At 44.2% G+C, this 19,924-nt stretch overlaps 1 long non-coding RNA gene across 2 annotated transcripts in view; it reads right to left on the bottom strand.

The window, feature by feature from the left end:
- LOC123608072 overlaps positions 1-19,571 on the bottom strand; it is a 42,868-nt gene extending 23,297 nt beyond the window's left edge. For both annotated transcript variants that reach the window (XR_006717072.1, XR_006717071.1), the window contains exon 1: positions 19,277-19,571. This is a non-coding gene — a long non-coding RNA (uncharacterized LOC123608072). The remainder of the gene's footprint in view (positions 1-19,276) is intronic.
- Positions 19,572-19,924: the final 353 nt, after the last annotated feature.

Raw genomic sequence — 19,924 nt, 5'->3', positions numbered from 1 at the left:
CTTTCACACAGATGGAGTGGCACCCGCCACCTTCCTTGAGGATTGCCAGGGTCCTCTTCGTCCCACCCACATATCTGGGCTCCTGTCAAAGACAAGCTCTTACAGAAGCTGGGCAGGTGTAATTGACCAGGCACGTCAAGCACTGGAGAAGGTGTAACTGGAGCCTAGCTTGTGCACAGGCCTGATACTCCCCTCCCTCTGACAGTCACGCTCCCAGGCACACAAAAGCAGGGGATTCTGGCCGAGTCTTTGGCTAAAATGAGAGAGGTCCTTTCTACTTTAGACAGCCCGACACAGGCCACCAAATCCAGAAATACACAAAATTCCACTTTTGCTCACTTTTCAACCCAAGGGCTTTTCCAGAAAGTAGAGCCTTATAACAGAAAAGCTTCCTGGACTGCAGGCAGGGGCTGCATCAGGCTAGAATTCCGACAGCACCCTGCAAACTAGCAAAACTCCCGACTCGATATGCCCACCTTGCTCTTTGCCATCACGAAAATCTACTTAAGCTGCTCCATGTTGCAACCGCAGTGCTTTTTGCCGGGTGTGTAGGGAAAATGACATTTATTCTTTGGTTACTGCTGTCTGCCTCAGCCCCCAGAGTCGGTAAACAAACAAGCTGTCCTTGGAGCAAACGCCTCCCTCTCGGCATCTCCCTGCTGCTGAGCCACACAGCTCAACAATGAGGCCGACAGCCTTCCATCAGGCTGTGTGCAGAGCGGACATTCTTGGCCTCTGAGTCTTGCCATCAAGTTATTGATGGGAACAGGTGCCCATAATTCAGCATAACCCACCGAGCCTTACTTCACTTTCTCTGGAAACCTCTTGATTTAGGAGTGAAAACTCCTGGCTCCTTTCGTGCTGGCCTGTAAACATCTCCGTCTGGATTTGCCGAGGTGGGTTGCTAAATTTAATTACCAGTTTCCATCCCATGTGATGGTGTGTGACAGGCCAGCTCACCCTGTGAGTTAGCCAAGGGGTTTTAAATAAATGCTTTCTGACGGAAAGGATGATAAAGATCCCTGTTTATTCACCAGCGAGCCTGGAGAGTGAGCTGCTCTGGGTTTTACTACTGAGCTGCGGCCGTGCTAATCTTCTGAGCTCCATCACCACTTCCCGCAGGCTGCTGAGAGAGGCGCAAGGGGCTGGTGGGAAGAGCTTCCAGCCAGGTCAGGAGGGCTTCGCCAGCCCAGGCTGTCCCAGGTCTCTCTGACCTTGGAACACAAATAGCTCTGGGGGCCAGCCTCAGCTTCTCCATCTGGAAAGAGGAACTGTTCACAAAAAGTCAGGAGTGGCAGCGAATGTTTTGGAGCTTTCAGGAGGCAAAGCTACAGATACACAAATACAGCACTATTCCTCAACGCATCCCCAGAACCCCAGAAAGCAAGCTCTTCAAAGAGAGCGGCATTAGTCTCGCCCATGGCCTTGAAATAAAAATGAAATAAAACGCTGACAAGATTTGCATTATTTCCTTAGGAAACACTCTCGTCATTGAATACACACTCAATCTGCCTTCTGAAGTGACTCCATGTGGTCTGAGCCACAGCACCAGGGTCTCACCAGGGATCTTGTGAGAAGTGCAGGGTCTCGGGGCTCCATTCCATCCCTGCTAAGTCAGAATGTGCTGCATAACCAGATCCCCAGGCCATGCAGATGTATTTTCAATTTTGAGAAGCACTGGTGGAAAGCAGTGGTTGTCAAACTTTAGCACACATTCGAATTCCCTGGAAAGCTTGTCAAAACACGGCTGGCCCCACCTGCAGTTTCACATTTGGTAGGTCTGGAACGAGCTTGGATAATTTGCATGCCTACCAGGTTCCCTCGCGATGATAATGCTGCTCGCCTGAGAACCACACTTTGAGAACCAGTGGTAGATATTCCTTGGATGTCATCACTGAGGGTCTGTAATATTATTTTTTTTAACGTTTATTCATTTTTGAGAGACAGAGTGCGAGTCAGGAAGGAGCAGAGAAAGAGGGAGACACAAACTCCGAGCAAGCTCCAGGCTCTGAGCTGTCAGCACAGAGCCCAACGTGGGGCTTTAACCCACAAATTGTGAGATCATGACCTGAGCTGAAGTCAGACACTTAACCGACTGAGCCACCCAGGAGCCCCTGAGGGTCTGTAATATCCTAAGATCTCTTCTTTGTCTACTGGAATGACTGTATTCTGCTCTTACCGTGTCTTAATTTCTAGCTCTTTCTTTAATCATCTTTGAACTCTTGAATTCAGTCCCTGTTTCTCTCTCTCCCTTTTACTAGGAAGCTCAGCACTAGACACGGAAAACCAGAGTGTGTGCTGTGCCAAAATGGGAGGAGTTCATGAAAATCTTCCTTCTTCCTCCTCCATGGCGGTTCTAAAATTCCTTTTTTTTTTTTTTTTTTTTTGAGAGAGACGGAGCATGAGGGAGTGAAGGGCAGAGAGAGAGAAAGGAATAAAATCCCAAGCCGGCTCCACACTCAGTGCAGAAACCAACGTGGGGCTCGAACTCAAAAACCATGAGATTTTGACCTGAGCCAAAACCAACAGTCGGACACTTAACCGACTGAGCCAGTTTTTTCCTCCACTTGTTTTTTCAACTACAGTTGTACTGCTAGTTAAGGAGCTGATTATGACATGACTAGCACAGGATAACCAAGTTTATTTACTACAGTACCATTTGTATTACTAGATTTTAATCACACAAGCAATACAGTGACACATTTAATTAAAACAATCAACCCTGAGGAATAATGAATTAAAAGCAAAAGTCGACATTTATGTCCCCACCTTTCCATGCCCTATTTCATTCTCCTCCCAGAGCAGAGGAATATTGGTAGTTATGTGTGTATTTTTCTGTGTTTTTATATGTTCATACATACATAAAAATAGATGATAGGTAGATGGATAGATAGATAGATAGACATGCAGATATTTATCCGTATATATTAACATGATCATACCTTAAGTGTTATTCTGCAACTTTATTTTATTAATTGAAAGTACTTCTTAGGGATCCTTTCAAAACAATAAGTAGACTCCACTTCATTTTAAAACTGCACGCCCATATTCCATAATACAGATATATCATATTTAGCCATTCTATAGTAAGGTAGCATTGTCCTGAGAATAAACTGAGACGTGGCCTCCCAAAAGGTGGTATCAGTTTCCATGACCCCCAGCCACCTCGAAAGTGTTGATTTCTGGGTGCTAGGCAGGTGTCCTGGTACAGGATCACTTACTTACCTTCTATAAGCCTCAATTTCCTCATTTGTAAAAAAATTACAATACCTACTTATGGTTAAAGATCAACAATCAGGGGCACCTGGGTGGCTCAGTCCAGTTAAGCTTCCGACTTCAGCTCAGGTCATGATCTCACAGTTTATGGGTTTGAGCCCTGCAATGGGCTCCATGCTGACAGCTCGGAGCTTGCTTTGGATTCCGTGTCTTCCCTCTGTCTGCCCCTCCCCTACTCACGCTCTGCCTCTCAAAAAATAAATAAACATTTAAAATAATAATAAAAACATCAACAATCATGTATAAAAAAAAACCTTATAATATCTAAAGGCCTAAAGGATTATAAAGTAATAATCATAATAACCATAAATCATAACATCATACAGGCCATGTTACCATTGGTGGCTTTCCCGCAGGGAACTCGTCCCATCCATGGTGTGAGTGTCTCATTAGCTTTTAGCTTTCGATTTCAATTAGCATTTTCTTTCTCTTGCTCTACATCCTAGTTTCCATCTTATTTTTGAGACCATAGTTGCCTCTGTAATGCTAAATGCTGAGAGATTTCTTTGGCCCTGCAAAAGTAGATAGTTGTAGGAGAAATTGCATGCAGAGAACTGCCATCAATGGGAGTGTGGCGGTGGGAAGAACCCGGTGCGGTGAGCAGTTTCACACGGGCGCATCCGGGGCCCTTCACTGTGAGTAGGACGTTTTGTCGTGAAGAAAGCAATGAGACGTAGTTAGCAGACAAAGGGACACAGAGGCCGCACAACCCCGTGGGCAGCAGAGCTCTCGGCTAGGAAGCGAAGACGGTTACATCTAGCACCACAGATGGGAGCTTGCCCTCACATCCCAGATGAGGGCACTTCCTGGAAAGACGGGTCACCTCGCTGCCACGGCACTTGGGAGTTCCTACTTTGATCCGGAAGTAAAACCAAGAAGCTCTGAAGTGTATCAAAAGAGAGAAGTGACCCAGGATTCTTTTAAAATCAAAGGATTTTAACTCAAAGAAAGGTAAAGGGCCATGCCTTTGGGTTTTCCCAAGTTAGTTCATTCATTTTCAGTGCCGAAAACCAACACCAGTCTTACCCGGCAATCCACTTATTGAAGTTGGAACCTGAGGTGTGAAAAGTTCTGTGTTGACAAAGTTTTGCATCAGCTCCTGCCACTAAACAACATGTAAAAACATGTAGTTTAATTTTAACTTTATAATAAATAAGTGCTTTCCTAAACCCACTCAGGAGCACAGGCTGTCACTAGGTCTACAGGTGTGCTCTGAAATCAGATACCACCAAGACATTCCATCGAGCTAAGATGTGTAAGGGCCAGGACGAAGCAATCCATCATTTTTTATGTTTCTGTGAACTGTCCTAACAAGTGTAAGTGCCCTGACAAAAATCTTTCAGTCAAGTTCACTGTGCATTTCCAAAGCGAGTGTGTGTATATGGAGGGAGGGAGGTGAACCTGTGCAAATGTGTGTGTGTTCTATATTTAAAAAGTGTCAGGAAAAGAGTGATAAATAAGATAAAGAGGTGAGACACCTAAGACCATCGTTAAAGAAGCTTGGGAGCAGTCAGATGATATTAGGTCATTCATTCAACCAACCCCATTTTTTTGTGCTCCTTCTATGTACCGGACATTGTACTGGATTCCAGGAGTGACTTAGACACAAAGCCACTCTCAAGAAACTCCCGGCCTAATTAATACATGAACAACGGTGACACCAAGCAGAAGAGCCATAAGGTTGGGCAGGTGAGATGCTTCGGAAGCTCTGTGGATGATGGTTATTGCCACATGTCACCTTCCGGAGGTTCTGGGGCTGCCTGAGGAGGGCCTTGTGGAACAACTCTTTCTCTCAGGGATGAAGGCTGTTGAGTGTCTTGCAAAGAAATATGAAGTACATAGGCAAAAAGAATAGGTTATATGGATGGATTTATGAAATGAAAGCATTGCATCTGGATAAGGAATACACAAAGACTTCTCTAATTCTTAACCATAAAATGTATAATGCAAAATTAAACCCTGTCCTTGTAATTAAGAATAACACCTAAGGCAGGAATGAGAGCCCCAATATTTCCTTTCCCTCCTGACGTTGGACACAAAGGTCATCATCCTAGAAGGGACTCTTGGAAATACCGTTTCACCTAGTCTTCTCTTCTCTTCACAACTTATAATATATTTGCACGTGAAAAGAAATATTCATCACTCACATGATGTTTGGAGGTTAATGGAGCAACTGGGGTGTCCACAAGCTCAAGGTACTGAACTTCCAGTTAAGAAGTCACCTCCTCCAGAGGCGCCTGGGTGGCTCAGTTGGTTGAGCGCCAACTTCAGCTCAGGTCCTGATCTTGCAGTCCATGACTTCAAGCCCCATGTCGGGCTCTGTGCTAATAGCTCAGAGCCTGGAACCTGCTTCAGATCCTGTGTCTCCCTCTCTCTCTGCCCCTCCCCCACTCGTGCAATGTCTCTCCCTCTCTCTCTCTCTCTCTCCCCCTCTCAAAAATAAAATAAAAACATAAAAAAAATCACCTCCTCCAGAAAGCTACCCTGAATCAGATTCATTCCTCTGATGATTGCGTGCCTACTGTGTGCCAAGCGCCATGCTAGAGTGTGTGTGTGTGACCGGTGACCAGGGCTACATGAGCCAGCATCCAGACCCCCACTAACATGCCTGCCGTCTTTGCTCCTGATCCCCAAGCAGCTAGATGTTCAGAGCTCTCACCACCCTCTTCTCTGATTGTTGAGTTGATTGTCTGAATCCCCTGCTAATCTGTGAAGTCCTTGGGCAAGGACGATGGCTTTTATCTTTTTATTCCCAAAGCCTGGCACATTCTAACTGGGAATAGAAGCAGCTCACCTTAGTCTTATTATTTCTTATTTATTAAAGCATTTTATTTTACATGCTTGAGACACACACATACAGTGTGGCTCATTATACACAAATTTTAATGTATTTTTTATTTTTCTTTTTTATGAATATTTCTTTTCACATGTGAATATATTTAAATCTTCCCATTCATCTTTATCTCATACAATGATCATTTTACATGTGAACATAACAACATTCAGCTGGTATGCAGAATCACTGAAATTAAACAACTGGAATTTTATAGCTCATATATCCATTTTATTCTTATCAGAACAACGGAGACACTGAACAAAATTAACCAAACTGTGTTTATTGCACCTCTTGTTATGTGCCCATTCTACCAACACTTTCTTTCTTCAGCTTATTGATAGGTAAGGAAGACCAAAAGAAAAGGATGGAATTACCTTACCTTTTCCTATTCTTCTATATCATCATTTTCAGAAGAAGTGGTGAGCTAATACAGGGAAGTAAAATGAGCGAGAAAGGATATGATAGGGTTCCCTGGTCTCCAGTGTTTCTTGGAACACCGTTGCCTTCTTTCTTTGGAAGCATGTTCTGGTTCCACCTGGAAAGCATGGCCTCTTACCCTCTCTCCCCACTTCCTCTCCTTACTTACCTTCCCCTTCTCAGATTGCTCAGTCATGAACATTACACACTTGCCTGGTATTCATTTTAAGTGTTGCTGGCTTCCTGTGTGTGGTTCGGCTTGGGACTCTGTGCTCATGGAACATCATGAACAACTACACTGGGGAGTAGGGAAGGATAGATGCATATGTTATGTCTATCTCCTCTGCTCACATGTATATTCCAATGTCCTTTGAACTTCACTCACAAAACACAACCACAAAGATAAAATTATTAAGAAGTTCAAGATGGCAGGGCGCCTGGGTGGCTCAGTCGGTTCAGTGACCAACTTCAGCTCAGATCATGATCTCATGGTTTGTAAGTTCCAGCCCCACATCAGGCTCTGTGTTGACAGCTCAGAGCCTGAAGCCTGCTTCAGATTCTGTGTCTCCCTCTCTCTCTGCCCCTTCCCTCCTTATGTGTTCTCTCTCTTTCAAAAATAAGTAAACATTGAAGAAGGAGGAAGAGGAGGAGAAGAAGTTGTTCCAACTGGCAAGAGCCAAGCATTATCCAAGGGTGGGACCCTTCTGAACATAGGACCTTCTACAACTTCACAGCTCAATGTCCGTGAAGTGGGGCTTGGCTGTACTGAATGGTCACAAGCAATCCAACCTCATTTTTGAGCAACAACTTGATTGAAAATAGCTCAAAGAGAAAGGCCATAACTTCAAGATTGTAACAATAAAGGAGAACACTATCCAAAGTCAGACACACTGAGAATATTACAATGTGACTTTACAAGTCATCAGACATGGCTGACAGTCTGTTAAATTCAACACTTATTGTGCTCAGCACTATACAAAAACCCGCCAGGACAAGGGTGGGTGGGGAGTATTCCTTGAATGAAGAGTATTCATTCCTTGAATAAGGTCCCTGACCTCAAGAATACTAACCTACTGGGGAGACAGAGAACTATGGAACCATATTGCCAGAGAGATTATAGCCACTGCTAGGATGGTAAAAATAAGCACTATTGAGTAAAATATTGCTAAAGGATGAGGAAAGAACATTTGTCTTAGCTTGGATTCCTCCAAGAAGCAGAGCGTGAGACAAGGGTTTGCATGTAGTGGTTAATTTTAGAAAGTGATTGGGAAGACAGAAAGCCGATCCAAAGGAGTATTACTGAGCTTGTTAGTACTTTGGGCAAATGGAGCTCAGTTCCACTGGAAACTACTGAGGAGCCATGTTGAATGCGTCTTCACCCCAGGACCATGGGAGAGATATATATCTACTGGCTCCCAACCTCCATTGGTCCACAAGGCTGCCCTAGGACTATTAATGAACACTTTAGCATTTCCAGGTTTGCACATGCCTAGGAAGAGTTGAGCATGCTCCCCCCAGTTATACCACACTGCAGTGGAAGAGAAGCCCAGAGGCAGAGAAGATATATGTGGTGCAGCTGAAGCGAGGTGTGGTCAGGCTATACCTATGCACTGCTGGTTGCCACAGCAACACCCAGAACAAAAAGGTGTGGTGTGAGAGAAGTATCAGAGATGTTCTGCACAACATCTTGCCCCATGCTTCTCAAATGCGAGCATGCGTCAGACTCCCTGGAGGGCTTGTTAACACAAATCAGTGGGCACCCTCCCCACCAGGTTTCTGGTTCAGTAGATGTCATGTGGGGGCTGAGAATTAACATTTCCAATATATTCTTTGTGTGGGCATTCAGGTTTTTAAAGACAGTTGTCCACTCTGTACAGGGACACCAGACTGATCAAGCAGGAGAAAGAGAAGCTTCCTAAAACAAACAAAACTATATACGTATCTCTAGGAAGAGCAAAAATTGATTTCATCATAACAAGAATAGAATTGGCATGCATTCATGTGTACTCATCACCATTGATAATCTACTGAGAGTTGCTCATCTATTGATACCCTAATGAGAATTTCAACAGCCAAAAGTGAAGAAGAAGTTGATGTTGGTTATTGTTTGTGCTTTATTCCCACCTCAATCCAGATCTATTCACTGCCCTTCTCTGTGTCAGGGACGCTAATCTCTGTGGACTGGGTCATCCAAATTGGCCAATCAGAGGCACCACTAGGAAACCAAAAAGTGGGAGAAAAGACAGTTGGAGTGTTTATTCTCTCTGCTTCCTTCGTGTCTCTCCAAAGGGCTGTTGGTGGTTGTATTCCCACGTGGCTATCATCCTGTGAGAGCCCCTTCCAGTACATTTCTTATCAGGCTCGGACAACCCTATCCCCACCCCTCATGGCCCCTCAGGCTTCAGGGAGGTCACAGGTCCTTGCTGTTCCTGGTTCCCAGGTGCCTTGCCATCCAGAGTTGTTTCCTTTAACTCTGCCCAAAGAGCTTCATTAATGTTCTTTTCAACTCAGCCACCTTCTTTCTACCAGGATTCTGACTAATAACAGTACCTCAAGGAAAAAAAAAAAAAAAGCCAGATAAACCTACATAAATACACCAGTATTTCTGAGCTTTTGGCATGAGGAATAACCCTGATAATACTCAAGGTGATATTGAAATTTGAAGATTTAAATACAGGATAAAATGAAATATAAAGCAAAAAAGTGGATGAGTAACATATAAAAATAAACCAAGGCCTTGAAATGATTGCAGATTAAAGATATACCAAAAAAAGCAAAAAGAACTCCATGGAGTCTGATTTTTCTTTCACACCCTGAGAAATTTGCTATAGGCAAGGGAGAGGCCCCCAAAAGCACTAACTTGTCCTATAGAAAATGCTTCCCCGTCTACTCGCACCCTGGGAACATGGAATACTGGCAGGAGAAAAGAAAAGTGTGATTTAAGCTGGATATGAAAGCCTTCAGAAGCATCTTGGGAAATACAAGATAAGATCAGATCAGAAATTAATCAGGGAACACAGTGATAAGGTAACATGTTGCAATCAATTTAAAGTTCACATCTTGCTTGATTTTATGCATCCATCATAAAATCCATCAAAAGCAATGGCCTTTCAGTCAATTTTAACTCCATTCTTTGGGACTCCCCGTCCTGCACCCCCAGCCCCAGGCTCTGCCTAGAGTTCCTGGTTCAGCATCTCAGAGAACACCAGATGCTTCAGCTTCGGGCTTCAGGAACCATGAGCAACTTACAGTGGAAGGCGAAGTTGCCGTGTTCCTCAGCAAGGACTGCTGGTTACTTCAGACCTCAAAGGACTTTTCTAAGGGAGGCGCTTAAGTGAGACAGTGGGTGTTGCACAGGGAGGGGGAAGGATTTTGGTTAAGCCTTACAGCTCTTCTAAAAGGCCCTCTGTTCTTTTTTTACTCTGTTTACACTGTGCCCTGTTGTTTTCCAGATTTCCAAGGTTAAATCCGGCACCCCTATTAACACTGTTTGAGTCCTTCAGAATTTCCAGAGCTTCCCTGCTAATCCGATGTGTGTAGTGCTTTTCTTTTAGCTGAACACAAATGTAGGGCGAACCAGTGCTTTTGTCCACTACAGCAGACCTCATCCCCATGTGATAATCTAAGATGTGGTCTTTGTCCTTAATCTTATCCATGAGTCGTTCCAGTTTACAGGTTACAGTATTTTTTTTACCTCAGGTGAGAGGACGTGATTATTATCACAAAAATAGTTGATGTTTATTGAACATGTACTATGTGCTAGATTATGCATATTTAAGTGCCTAATCCTATAGTAATCCTGTGAGGTAGCTCCATTTTTACAGATGAGGAAATTGAGCTCAAGAGACTAAGAGCCTTATCCAAGATCATGGAGCTAGTAGGTGGCAGAGTTGGGTCATGAATCCAGTTAGCCCTTTCTTTAGCCTAGTTTTTCTTGGCCAGGAGTGGTGTTACCCCCAGGGGACATGTGGCAATGTCTGGAGATACTTTTTGCTTGTTACGACCAAGGGAATGTGTCCAGGGATGCTGCTGAACACCCTAAGAAGCACAGGACAGCCCTGCACAGAAGACTATCCAACCCAGCATGTTAATAGGGCCAAGGCTGAACGAACTTGGTCTGACCACTGTGCTATATGACAGGACTCGAATCCTTTTCTGTTTGTTTTCATGTCTTCGGATCTGGTAGGATGTCTTTGTTGGAATAGATTCTAATAGTATCCCTTTCAGAGTTACTCTTGATACACAAGGTGAAGTTCTGTTCTTCCCCACCAGCTTCCTTTGTCTCTTTCTCTTGCCTGAGTTGGAATGAAGAGCTGATTAACTGCTCAGCAGACCATTCATTCTGTGAGAACAGAATGTCCAATTCGGCTGTTCTGCTATGGGCTATCTGCTTCCAGAGTTGATTCGGTAAGATACATCCAGGCAGGTCTGCGGATTTTTTTTTTTTTTCAGTAACCACATGAGGTTGAAAGGCAAAAAAGAATTCTCTCACAATTTCCCTGGCTTTTCCTGTACTTTGAACTAGCATACCAACCCTACAGTAGCTTGAGAAAAATACGGAGCAGCACTAAAAAGATATACTTTAAGCTTTCAAAGAAAGTCTTTGATGAATAGAGGTTCATCTACTTGGGGCAATGCAGCATCCAACTCATATGCATTTGCCTTTGGGTATGAGCCGGTGACAGGCAGCACCTAGATATTGGGATGTGGCTGTTCCTTCTCCCCAGATCCACGTTCTTATTTCTTTGAGGTTAATACATCCTGGAAAAGGAGGAAGGCTTCCTTCTCATGGTGCTTACCACTGAAGGGATGCTGGTAGATTAAATAATGTTTGAAAAGACACCCTACTCTGCAAAAAAAAAAAAAAAAAGAGAGAGAGAGAGAGAGAGACCCAGAGGCAACTTTGGAAACTTCTAGAAGGGTAGAGAAACTTGGAAAATAAATATCACAAATGGGGCTGTTAATGTAATGGAGGAGAAAGCCTGACAGGGCAGACAACTATGGGAACAGATTATTACTTTCAAGGGCTGGACATGAAAATCTGATAATGACAATTTTTAAGCCTTTGATGAGCAGAAACATCTTGAAACATGTCTGTGTCCCTGCTGCTGAATGCAAACACTCTGACTGAGAAAAGCCATGCGAGACAGACACGGATGAGGAGCCCCAGCAGCGATATAGGAACCACAGCCTTCCAGAGGACACCTCACCTGAGCAATCCTCAGCCCCAAAACCCCAGCTTCTTGCTGCTCATGGAGCTCAGCCTTCCAGCAACAGAATGAGGGAGAAGGCAACATTTGTAAGGCAAACTCTCTGAACCCAAATACTCAGTGTAGCCCAGACTGTAATGGTCTGGTGAGTTTTGAGGGGGGTCAGTCTGAGGAAGACTTGAGATTCTGCATGGCCGACGGGCCCTGCTGGTCCCCAAAGCTCACTCTAAGCACCAAGGATCTCAGGAGGAAGTATAAAGGACTCTGGATGGCTGTGAAGCCAGACAAGACTTCTGAGACACAGATTCTGATCACATCTCGCCCCTGCACTCTGCTGTCAGAGTGAAGTTCAAACCCCCAGCTGGGTGGTTCAAGACCATCGGCAGCCTGGCATTGGCTCACCTGCTCTGTCATCAGCCTGCACCTCTCCCTGCAATGGCTGCACTCAGCTCTCCCTGCATGGAGCATCGAGCCCCTCCACACCTTCTCGCTTTTATTCTGCTCCGACCTCCACCAGCAAAATCCTCCTCCCGTGGCACCTGCACCCACTGAGTTCCTCCTCACCCCATGACATTCCTTCTCCAAAGCCTTGGCCGCTTCCCGTAGCCATCTCTCTATACCTCTAATCAAGCACATAGGACGTCATATTCTGATATTTTACTTAAGTGTATAAGCCCCCCCCCCCCCCCTCCACCCCAGCTAAACTGTGAGTCCTCAGGAGCAGAAACTGTATCTTCTTTCTTCAGGCTACCCCATGCCTTCATATAGTTACCTGGCACTGGATATCTATTGCCAAAATATTAGTTAAGTAAGTGAAGGAAGGAAGTGTCATGCCCATCTCCACATTGTTTTCCTCTTTTCTTGTTCTTTTTCAAAGGTCTCCAGGTTCTCAAATGTTTGGGGTTATAGATTTTAAGTGGCTTTCAATAATCATAGTAAAAGCTAACTCTTACAGAACACTTACTATACATTAGACATTGTTCTAAGCTCTTCAGCCTCATCAAGGCACTTAATCTTCATAACAATTTCCATGACCCTATGTAGTTATTGTCTTTATTGTTGCCATTTTATGTATGAAGAAATTGCAGCACAGAGAAGTTAAGTAACTTGATCCGAGTCACACAGCTAGAAGTGCCTGCACCAGGATTTAAACGAAGGCAGTGTGGTGTTAAAAACAAGGATGAGTCAGGGTGCCTGGGTGACTCGGTTAAGCGTCGGACATCGTCTCAGGTCATGATCTCACGGTGCAAGAGTTCAAGCTTGCGTTGGGCTCTGTGCTGACAGCTCAGAGCCTGAAGCCTGCTTCAGATTCTATGTTTCTCTCTCTCTGCCCCTCCCCTGCTCATGTGCTCTCTCTCTCTCTCTCTCTCAAATATTTTTTTTTAAAAAAAGACAAGGATGAGCCTTTGGAGGACCAAGTAATAAGACAAATGGGCCACAACTCTGTTCCACTCTCCCTGCCATTCTCTAGCCTTACCCAGCTTACAAAACAAAGAGCCCTCAGCCATATTTTTTCATTATTCCAGCTCATACTGGAGCTGGAACACAACCTGGTGTTCCCTTTATTTGATGCTCACAGACCTCCTGAAGGGTTATTGGCAATGTCAAGTATGACAGCCTGTCTCATCATTCAACAGAGGGAAAGAAGCATGGAGTTCAAGGATATGTTCACCACCAAACTGAGAGGTCTGTGGCTGTTGACTTCTATCTTCATAGAAAAGCTTGCCCTCAAGGTATTAATAGCAACCCACAACGACTGGTCAATAATTACAGCACATTTAGCCATGAATTGGCTTTTAGATTTCTCAAGGTGGTTCTCTTGGCCACAATTGGGTCTTGGTCTAGGTGTAGGACCTGTGTTCACTATCACTGAGAAGTTAATAAAAGCCAACCCTTCATTGGATGCCACTACCCCAACTAGGGTCCTTTAAGAACTTTGAGCAGATACATGGGTTGGCAGGGACTGACTTCCTAAGTATGCCATTAAATGGTCCACTCTTCTAGTGATGCCCAAAGCTAGGAGGTGAACAAGACTTCCCACTGGGGTGGCTGAAGTTTTGTGGAGTATATGTTGGGATTCAATTTCTCTCTCTGCCCAATCCTGTTTCCTCTTCTTTCATTAGCCTTGGTGATTAAGAAACATCATGCTTTCAAATTCTATCTAAGCATCTGGAAAACCCAACCTGCAACAGACTAGCCTTGGGATAGGATGTATCCTTCCATTTTCTCCTCTACCTTCTTTCTCCTTAGAACCACACACTTTACAATCTCTGACCTTTTGTTGTGCCAACAAAAGATCATGCATTTCTGCATGGCCCCTCTTTGGTTCTTTGCTATTCTCTCTGTATAAAATGTCCTTTCCTTCCCCTCCCCCACATCATCCATGTGACAACCTTCTAACCATCCTTTATGGCTCAACTTGGCCTGCTGTCTCTAGCTTACAGCCGAAGATTGATTGCTCCCCCCTCCCACAGCACCTTCTGCGTACTTCATTATGATATTGATTACACTTTTATATTCTCTCACTGAGCTGTGGGACACCTGGGAATAGATTTTGTTTCTTGTTCATCTTTTTAGCCCTAGCACTTGACACATGATAGGAGCACAATACATGTTTACTCAATTAAATACATTTGAATTTATGATGATCATCTGGTGGGATTTATGTTCTTACATGAATGACTATTCCCAAAGCCATTGGTTCCTTTAAAGCCCTCCCAACTCCCACTCGCATGAGAAGGGGCCCACTAGGGCACAGTTGTGACCCATGTACAGACCTCAAGCTCAACTTATAAACAGGGCTCAAGGCTACACACACACACACACACATATACACACAAACATACACCTGCCCCTCTCCTCTACTGAATGAGTCAGAATCAGGTAAAAGTCCAGGGTAAGAGAGTAGCCCCCTTCCATCTGCCCTACATGCACAAAATATAAGAGGATGTCCCTCAACCCTATGCCCAAGCTCATATCAGGAATCACATGACCAACCTCTGTGTGTCTCTGCCCCTTCTTTTCCTCACCCACTCATGATTGTGACCTGGGGCCATTTCTCCCCTATATTAGATCACTTTCCCTTCTATATTATAGCTTGTTCATGGGATATTACCACACATCTATCTTCCTCTAGAGGAGGACAGGGAAATGTCAAAAGAAGAGTTATAATAACTGGCTCCTTCCATAAAAAGGAGATTTAGAGGATGTTTATCTTTAATGTATACATTTGGAGATCTATGGCATTGGATTCGTGAGATATATACCTGGAACCAGAATGCTGGTATCTCATTCAACGAATATGTATTAAGTGCTTACCATCATCAGGCACTGTCCTAGGCACAGGGAATAAGCTAGGAGCTGAGAGTGGTGGCCCCATCTTGGTCCAGTATAGCATTCAATTAAACACTAGTTCAACATCCAAAAATACATTTAGTTCCTTTCTGTTGTTTCTCGTGAAAACAGCAAAGAGGGGAATGCCCATTCCTTATGTACAACACACTCTTCAAATCCTCTTTCTCTCCTCCCCTATTGGCCACTCTCACACTCAACTGCCCTGAAGTCTCTTTCCTCCTCACTCCACCCCAGCAAGAAGCTGGGATGACAGAGTTAAAGAAAAAGATAAATAAGTCACCACACTTGATGTCTGCCACATGAGGAAGGAAGCCACTAGAATCCAGGGTCCAAAACCAGGCAGCCCCCACCAGTTACCATGTCTTTAAAAAAAAAAAAAAAAGAGGGGCAATGATAAATTCAGGCAGCCACTGACTTTGTCCTCCATCACGGCAATGAGCTGCCTCTCGGGTGAAAGCTTCACTCCAGCTGGTGTTTATCAAGGAAGATGGTGAGAAGGAGCAGCAGTGTTTATTGAGAGAATGTGAAAGATCCTTTGTCATTGTTTATTGACCATTCCTGACACATCCAATGGCCGGCATGTACTTCATCATTCTGTTGGATGGATATTAATGTAAAAAAAAAAAAAAAATCACTCATCGAGAGCTAAAGAACTTCTGCCTAAGGCATTCTACAGACTTAAAGTTGATAACAAATTCTGCCAGACATTTCCATCCTTTAGAAACCAGTGAGCTGGACAGTCTACATTTATCACGTGACTCAGGGCTAGCAGAAAATGAAAAGGCATTTGCTTGAAACTCCCCCCCCCCCCGCAACTATTTGATTCATTTTTGCTTTTTAGCTACCCTGACCACCCATGATAATAAGGATGGCTAACATTCATTGAACGTTAGCCCTTTTCCACAAATTTTCTTAGTATTCACCAATCTATGAAGTGAGTTCTATTATCATCCTCTTTTAAGATGAAGAAGTGGGGGCACCTGGGTGGTTCAGTCGGTTAAGCCTTGGATTCCTGGTTTCAGCTGGGGTCATGATCTCATGGTTCATGAGTTCAAGCCCCATGGCAGGCTCATGCTTGGGATTCTCACTCTCTGCCCTCCCCTGCTTGCTTGCTCCCTCTCTCTCTCTCAAAATAAACAAATACACTTAAAATGAAAATTTAAAAAATAAGATGAAGAAGTCATGGTTCAGCGGGATTAGGTGGCTTGCCCAAGGTCCCACTGCTACTACCAAGAGAAGCTGCATTGCCAGCCCAGGGAATTGGGTGCCCCAGCCTCCTGAAATTTCATTCTGCACCTCAGGAAAGAGAGAGGGGCAATCCCACTTCCTGTGTGAAGCTTGCACACAGCTCACTGTAAGGCTGTGTCCACAGAGAACTCCACCAGTTCAACCAAACTGCTGGTCACTTTCGTGGAGAAAGGACATCGTTATTTATATACCAATGACAAATGAAATTAACTGAGTGGATCTGGAAGCTCCCTAGACAGTGACTATTAGAAAATGGGATGTGAAATCCAAGTTCTACTATCTCTAGGTTATTCTTTGGCTCACTCAAGCTCTGAACCTCTCATGAAAGACTTTGATCTTTGTGTATTTTGCCAAACCTGAAACTGACCCAATCTCCATTGAAAATGTTCGGTTTCCCTCTCAGCTTTCTGAGTTAGTTAAATTTTAAACAAGTAGAACTTTGTTTTTCTTGCTAAACACTTAAGTAAAAGATGACCTATTTAACAGGTGAGGGGTTATTCTAATAGTATTATAACAAAACCCATAAATCATGGCTGTTGTAATTTTTCTAAAATCATATAGTGTTGGGTAGCCTCGGTGGGTCAGTTGGTTAAGTGTCAGATTCCTGATTTTGGCTCAGGTCATGGTCTCACGGTTCGTTAGATCAAGCCCCCATGTCAGGTTCTGTGTGCTGACAGTGCAGAGCCTTCTTTGGATTCTCTCTGTCCTCTCTCTGCCCCTCCCTTGCTCATGCTGCTCTCTCTCTCTCTCTCTCTCTCTCTCAAAATAAATCAACTTTAAAAAATTATATAAAAATAAAAAATATATTGTTTCCAATATTTAACTCTTCATATCTTTCAATTGTTTAGGAGAGAGCCGCCTACAGACAACCTAGTATGGAACACACAGATAACTAAATCTCTTCCATTAAAGCTCAACATTCACCTGGAAATTTAAAAAAAAAAAACCTTTTTTTTCAATATTAATATCAAAGTAAAGGTGACTGGATACTTTCCCCCTTTTCGTATTTATTTGAAAACAGTTTTAGCAGTAGTTTAAATAATTGAGGCACACACACACACACACACCCCTTTGTCTAGAATCATACCAACCTAGCAAGTAAGTTCTTGTTATTTTCCCTTACAGATGTACACATAATTTCACACAACTGCAATCCTATACATTTTCAACCCTGCTGAATGAGAAATATAGCTTGTTTTTGTACAAACTACTAATGAGGGTTTCTTCCTTCTCCATCCAGAAACCCGCAGGTGCTGAGGTATTTATGTACATGACATCCTTTTTCAATACACATCATTAGCTCATTTACTTCCTTTTATTTTTTTAATGTTTATTTTTGAGAGAGAGAGAGACAGAGCACGAGCCGGGGAGGGGCAGCGAGAGATACAGAGACAGAGAATCTGAAGCAGGCTCCAGGCTCTGAGCTGTCAGCACAGAGCCCGATGTGGGGCTTGAACTCACGAGCTGTGAGATAATGACCTGAGTCAAAATCGGATGCTTAACCAACTGAGCCACCCAGGTGCCCCTAGCTCATTTACTTCTTACAGTAACTCACTGAGGTATATCGTTTTCACGAATGCAGAAAGTAAGAATATATGTTTCACTGTGGTCAACAGGTATCAGCAAACTTTTTCTGTAAAGGACCAGATAGCAAACATCTTAGGCCATGCGGTCTCTGAAACCACTCAGCTCTACCACCGCAATAAAAAAGCCGCCGTAGACAATAGACAAGTGAAGAGGCCCATTGCCAATAAGACTTTATTTGTGGACATTGAATTAGAAGTCAGATCATCTTGATAGATCACAAAATATTATTCTTCTTTTGATTTCATTCAACCATTAAAAATGGAAGAACCACTCTTAGCCTATGGACAGAACACAGACAGGCAGTGGGGCTATTGTTTGCCAACCCCTGACCTAGAACAAAGGCTCTTGGAGGTAGGAAGAAGCCTTAAAGACCTCTGCTTTAATTGCTTCTCCTCTCATGGGTAAAAAATACGATGCTTCCCAAAGGCAGTCGTTTGCTATGGCCTGGTAAGACTAGACCCCAGATATTCTGACTCCTAGTTCAGTGCACTTTCCACCAAAAGGCACTGCTTAAAATAAAAGCAAATCAGAGGCCAATTAAAGAGATAACTGTAAAAGCTGCTGAGCATTACGCCCAAAGACTAGAACACCCAGTGCTGGCTGCTCAGCCTGTCGCTACTTATGCAGACAGCTTTTGGCACGCTTTCAGAGGGCTTGAGAAATGATAACTGGTTGGGCAGAAATTGTTCCAAGAAACAGCACAGTGACTTTTGCTCTGCTATTTCCTTGCACTACTACAATTTAACTCCTCTTCTGCCTGAGTTGTGAAATCCGGAAAACAAGGAAATCGACATTTGCCATTTTAACTTTTATGAGAGTTTCATTTTTTATACCAACTTGTTCGGTTTGAAAATAGAACGTAACCATCAGGCAGGGCAGATCCCCACCCCACCCCACCCCTCCCCCCCCCCCCCCCCCCCCCCCCCCCGTCCCGCCCTACCCCAGGTAATCGTTAGCAAAGCACTTGGTTTCCTATCTACAAGGGCAAAACAGCTTAGCTCTCTCCCTTCCTTCTATTTCCTTGAACTCCATGTTTTGCTTGCCTCTATTTATTTGGTTTCTACTGTCTCAATAGGAACAAAACGTCACTAGGCAGGCCAGCTGCCGTGAAAGCAACAGTTAAGATCAGAAAGGCAAGTGAGCCCACTCCCTCCCTGAAACAGACGTTCCGAAAGCTGGAGCAGAGGCCATAGTGGGGTGTGTGTGTGTGTGTGTGTGTGTGTGTGTGTTCACATGCACGTTTCTGTGCCTGTGTGAGAGTACAGAAAATAGAGACAGGGTTAAACTCTGCAGGGAAGGGGAACAGAATGAGCAAGGCAGAGCTTAGAATAATAGGAGAGAAAGCTACCTGAGCCACGTGGGATGAGAAAGGGACATTCTGCATATTTCCTCTTCTCTGAAGCATTTCCTCCTTCAGTCTCCTTGCTTCCTTCTGCCTCTCCGGCCTGGCTGCCCTGAGTCATCCAGTCCGGACAAAAGGCAGGGCCAAGTCACACCCGGAGCCCCAGCTCCAGCCCAACGCCTCCTTCATGGGCCTCTGCATGTTGCCCCTGCGTAGTAGTCAGGTGTGAGCAAATGTGTATCTGTCAGCCTGCCCTGCTGGTCTGGGAGCCCCTGAGACCAGGCACTGTGTTTACTTTCTCCATCACTCTATGCCAGCAACTAGCAGAATGCCTGACACACAGCCCCAGAAGCTGTTAAATGTGGCTGGGTGAATGAATCTGCTTCCAAAAAAAGAAAAAGAAAAACAAATTCAAAATTATGAACCAATGCTTTTTTTTCGTGTTTATTTATTTTGAGAGAGAGAGAGTACACGTAGAGGAGGGGCAGACAGAGAAGAAGAGAGACTCCAAAGCAGACTCTGTCCACACTGCCAGCTCAGAGCCCAACGTGAGCCTCGAACCCACAAGCCGTGAGATCATGACCTGAGCCCAAATCAAGAGTCGGACACTTAACCGACTGAACCACCCAGACACTCTGAACCAATGCTTTTTAT

Source organism: Leopardus geoffroyi, chromosome B2, assembly GCF_018350155.1.
Source record: "Leopardus geoffroyi isolate Oge1 chromosome B2, O.geoffroyi_Oge1_pat1.0, whole genome shotgun sequence".
NCBI lineage: Eukaryota > Metazoa > Chordata > Mammalia > Carnivora > Felidae > Leopardus > Leopardus geoffroyi.
The sequence above is the reverse complement of the archived record's forward strand: the minus strand, read 5'-3'. Positions and strand labels throughout refer to the sequence as shown.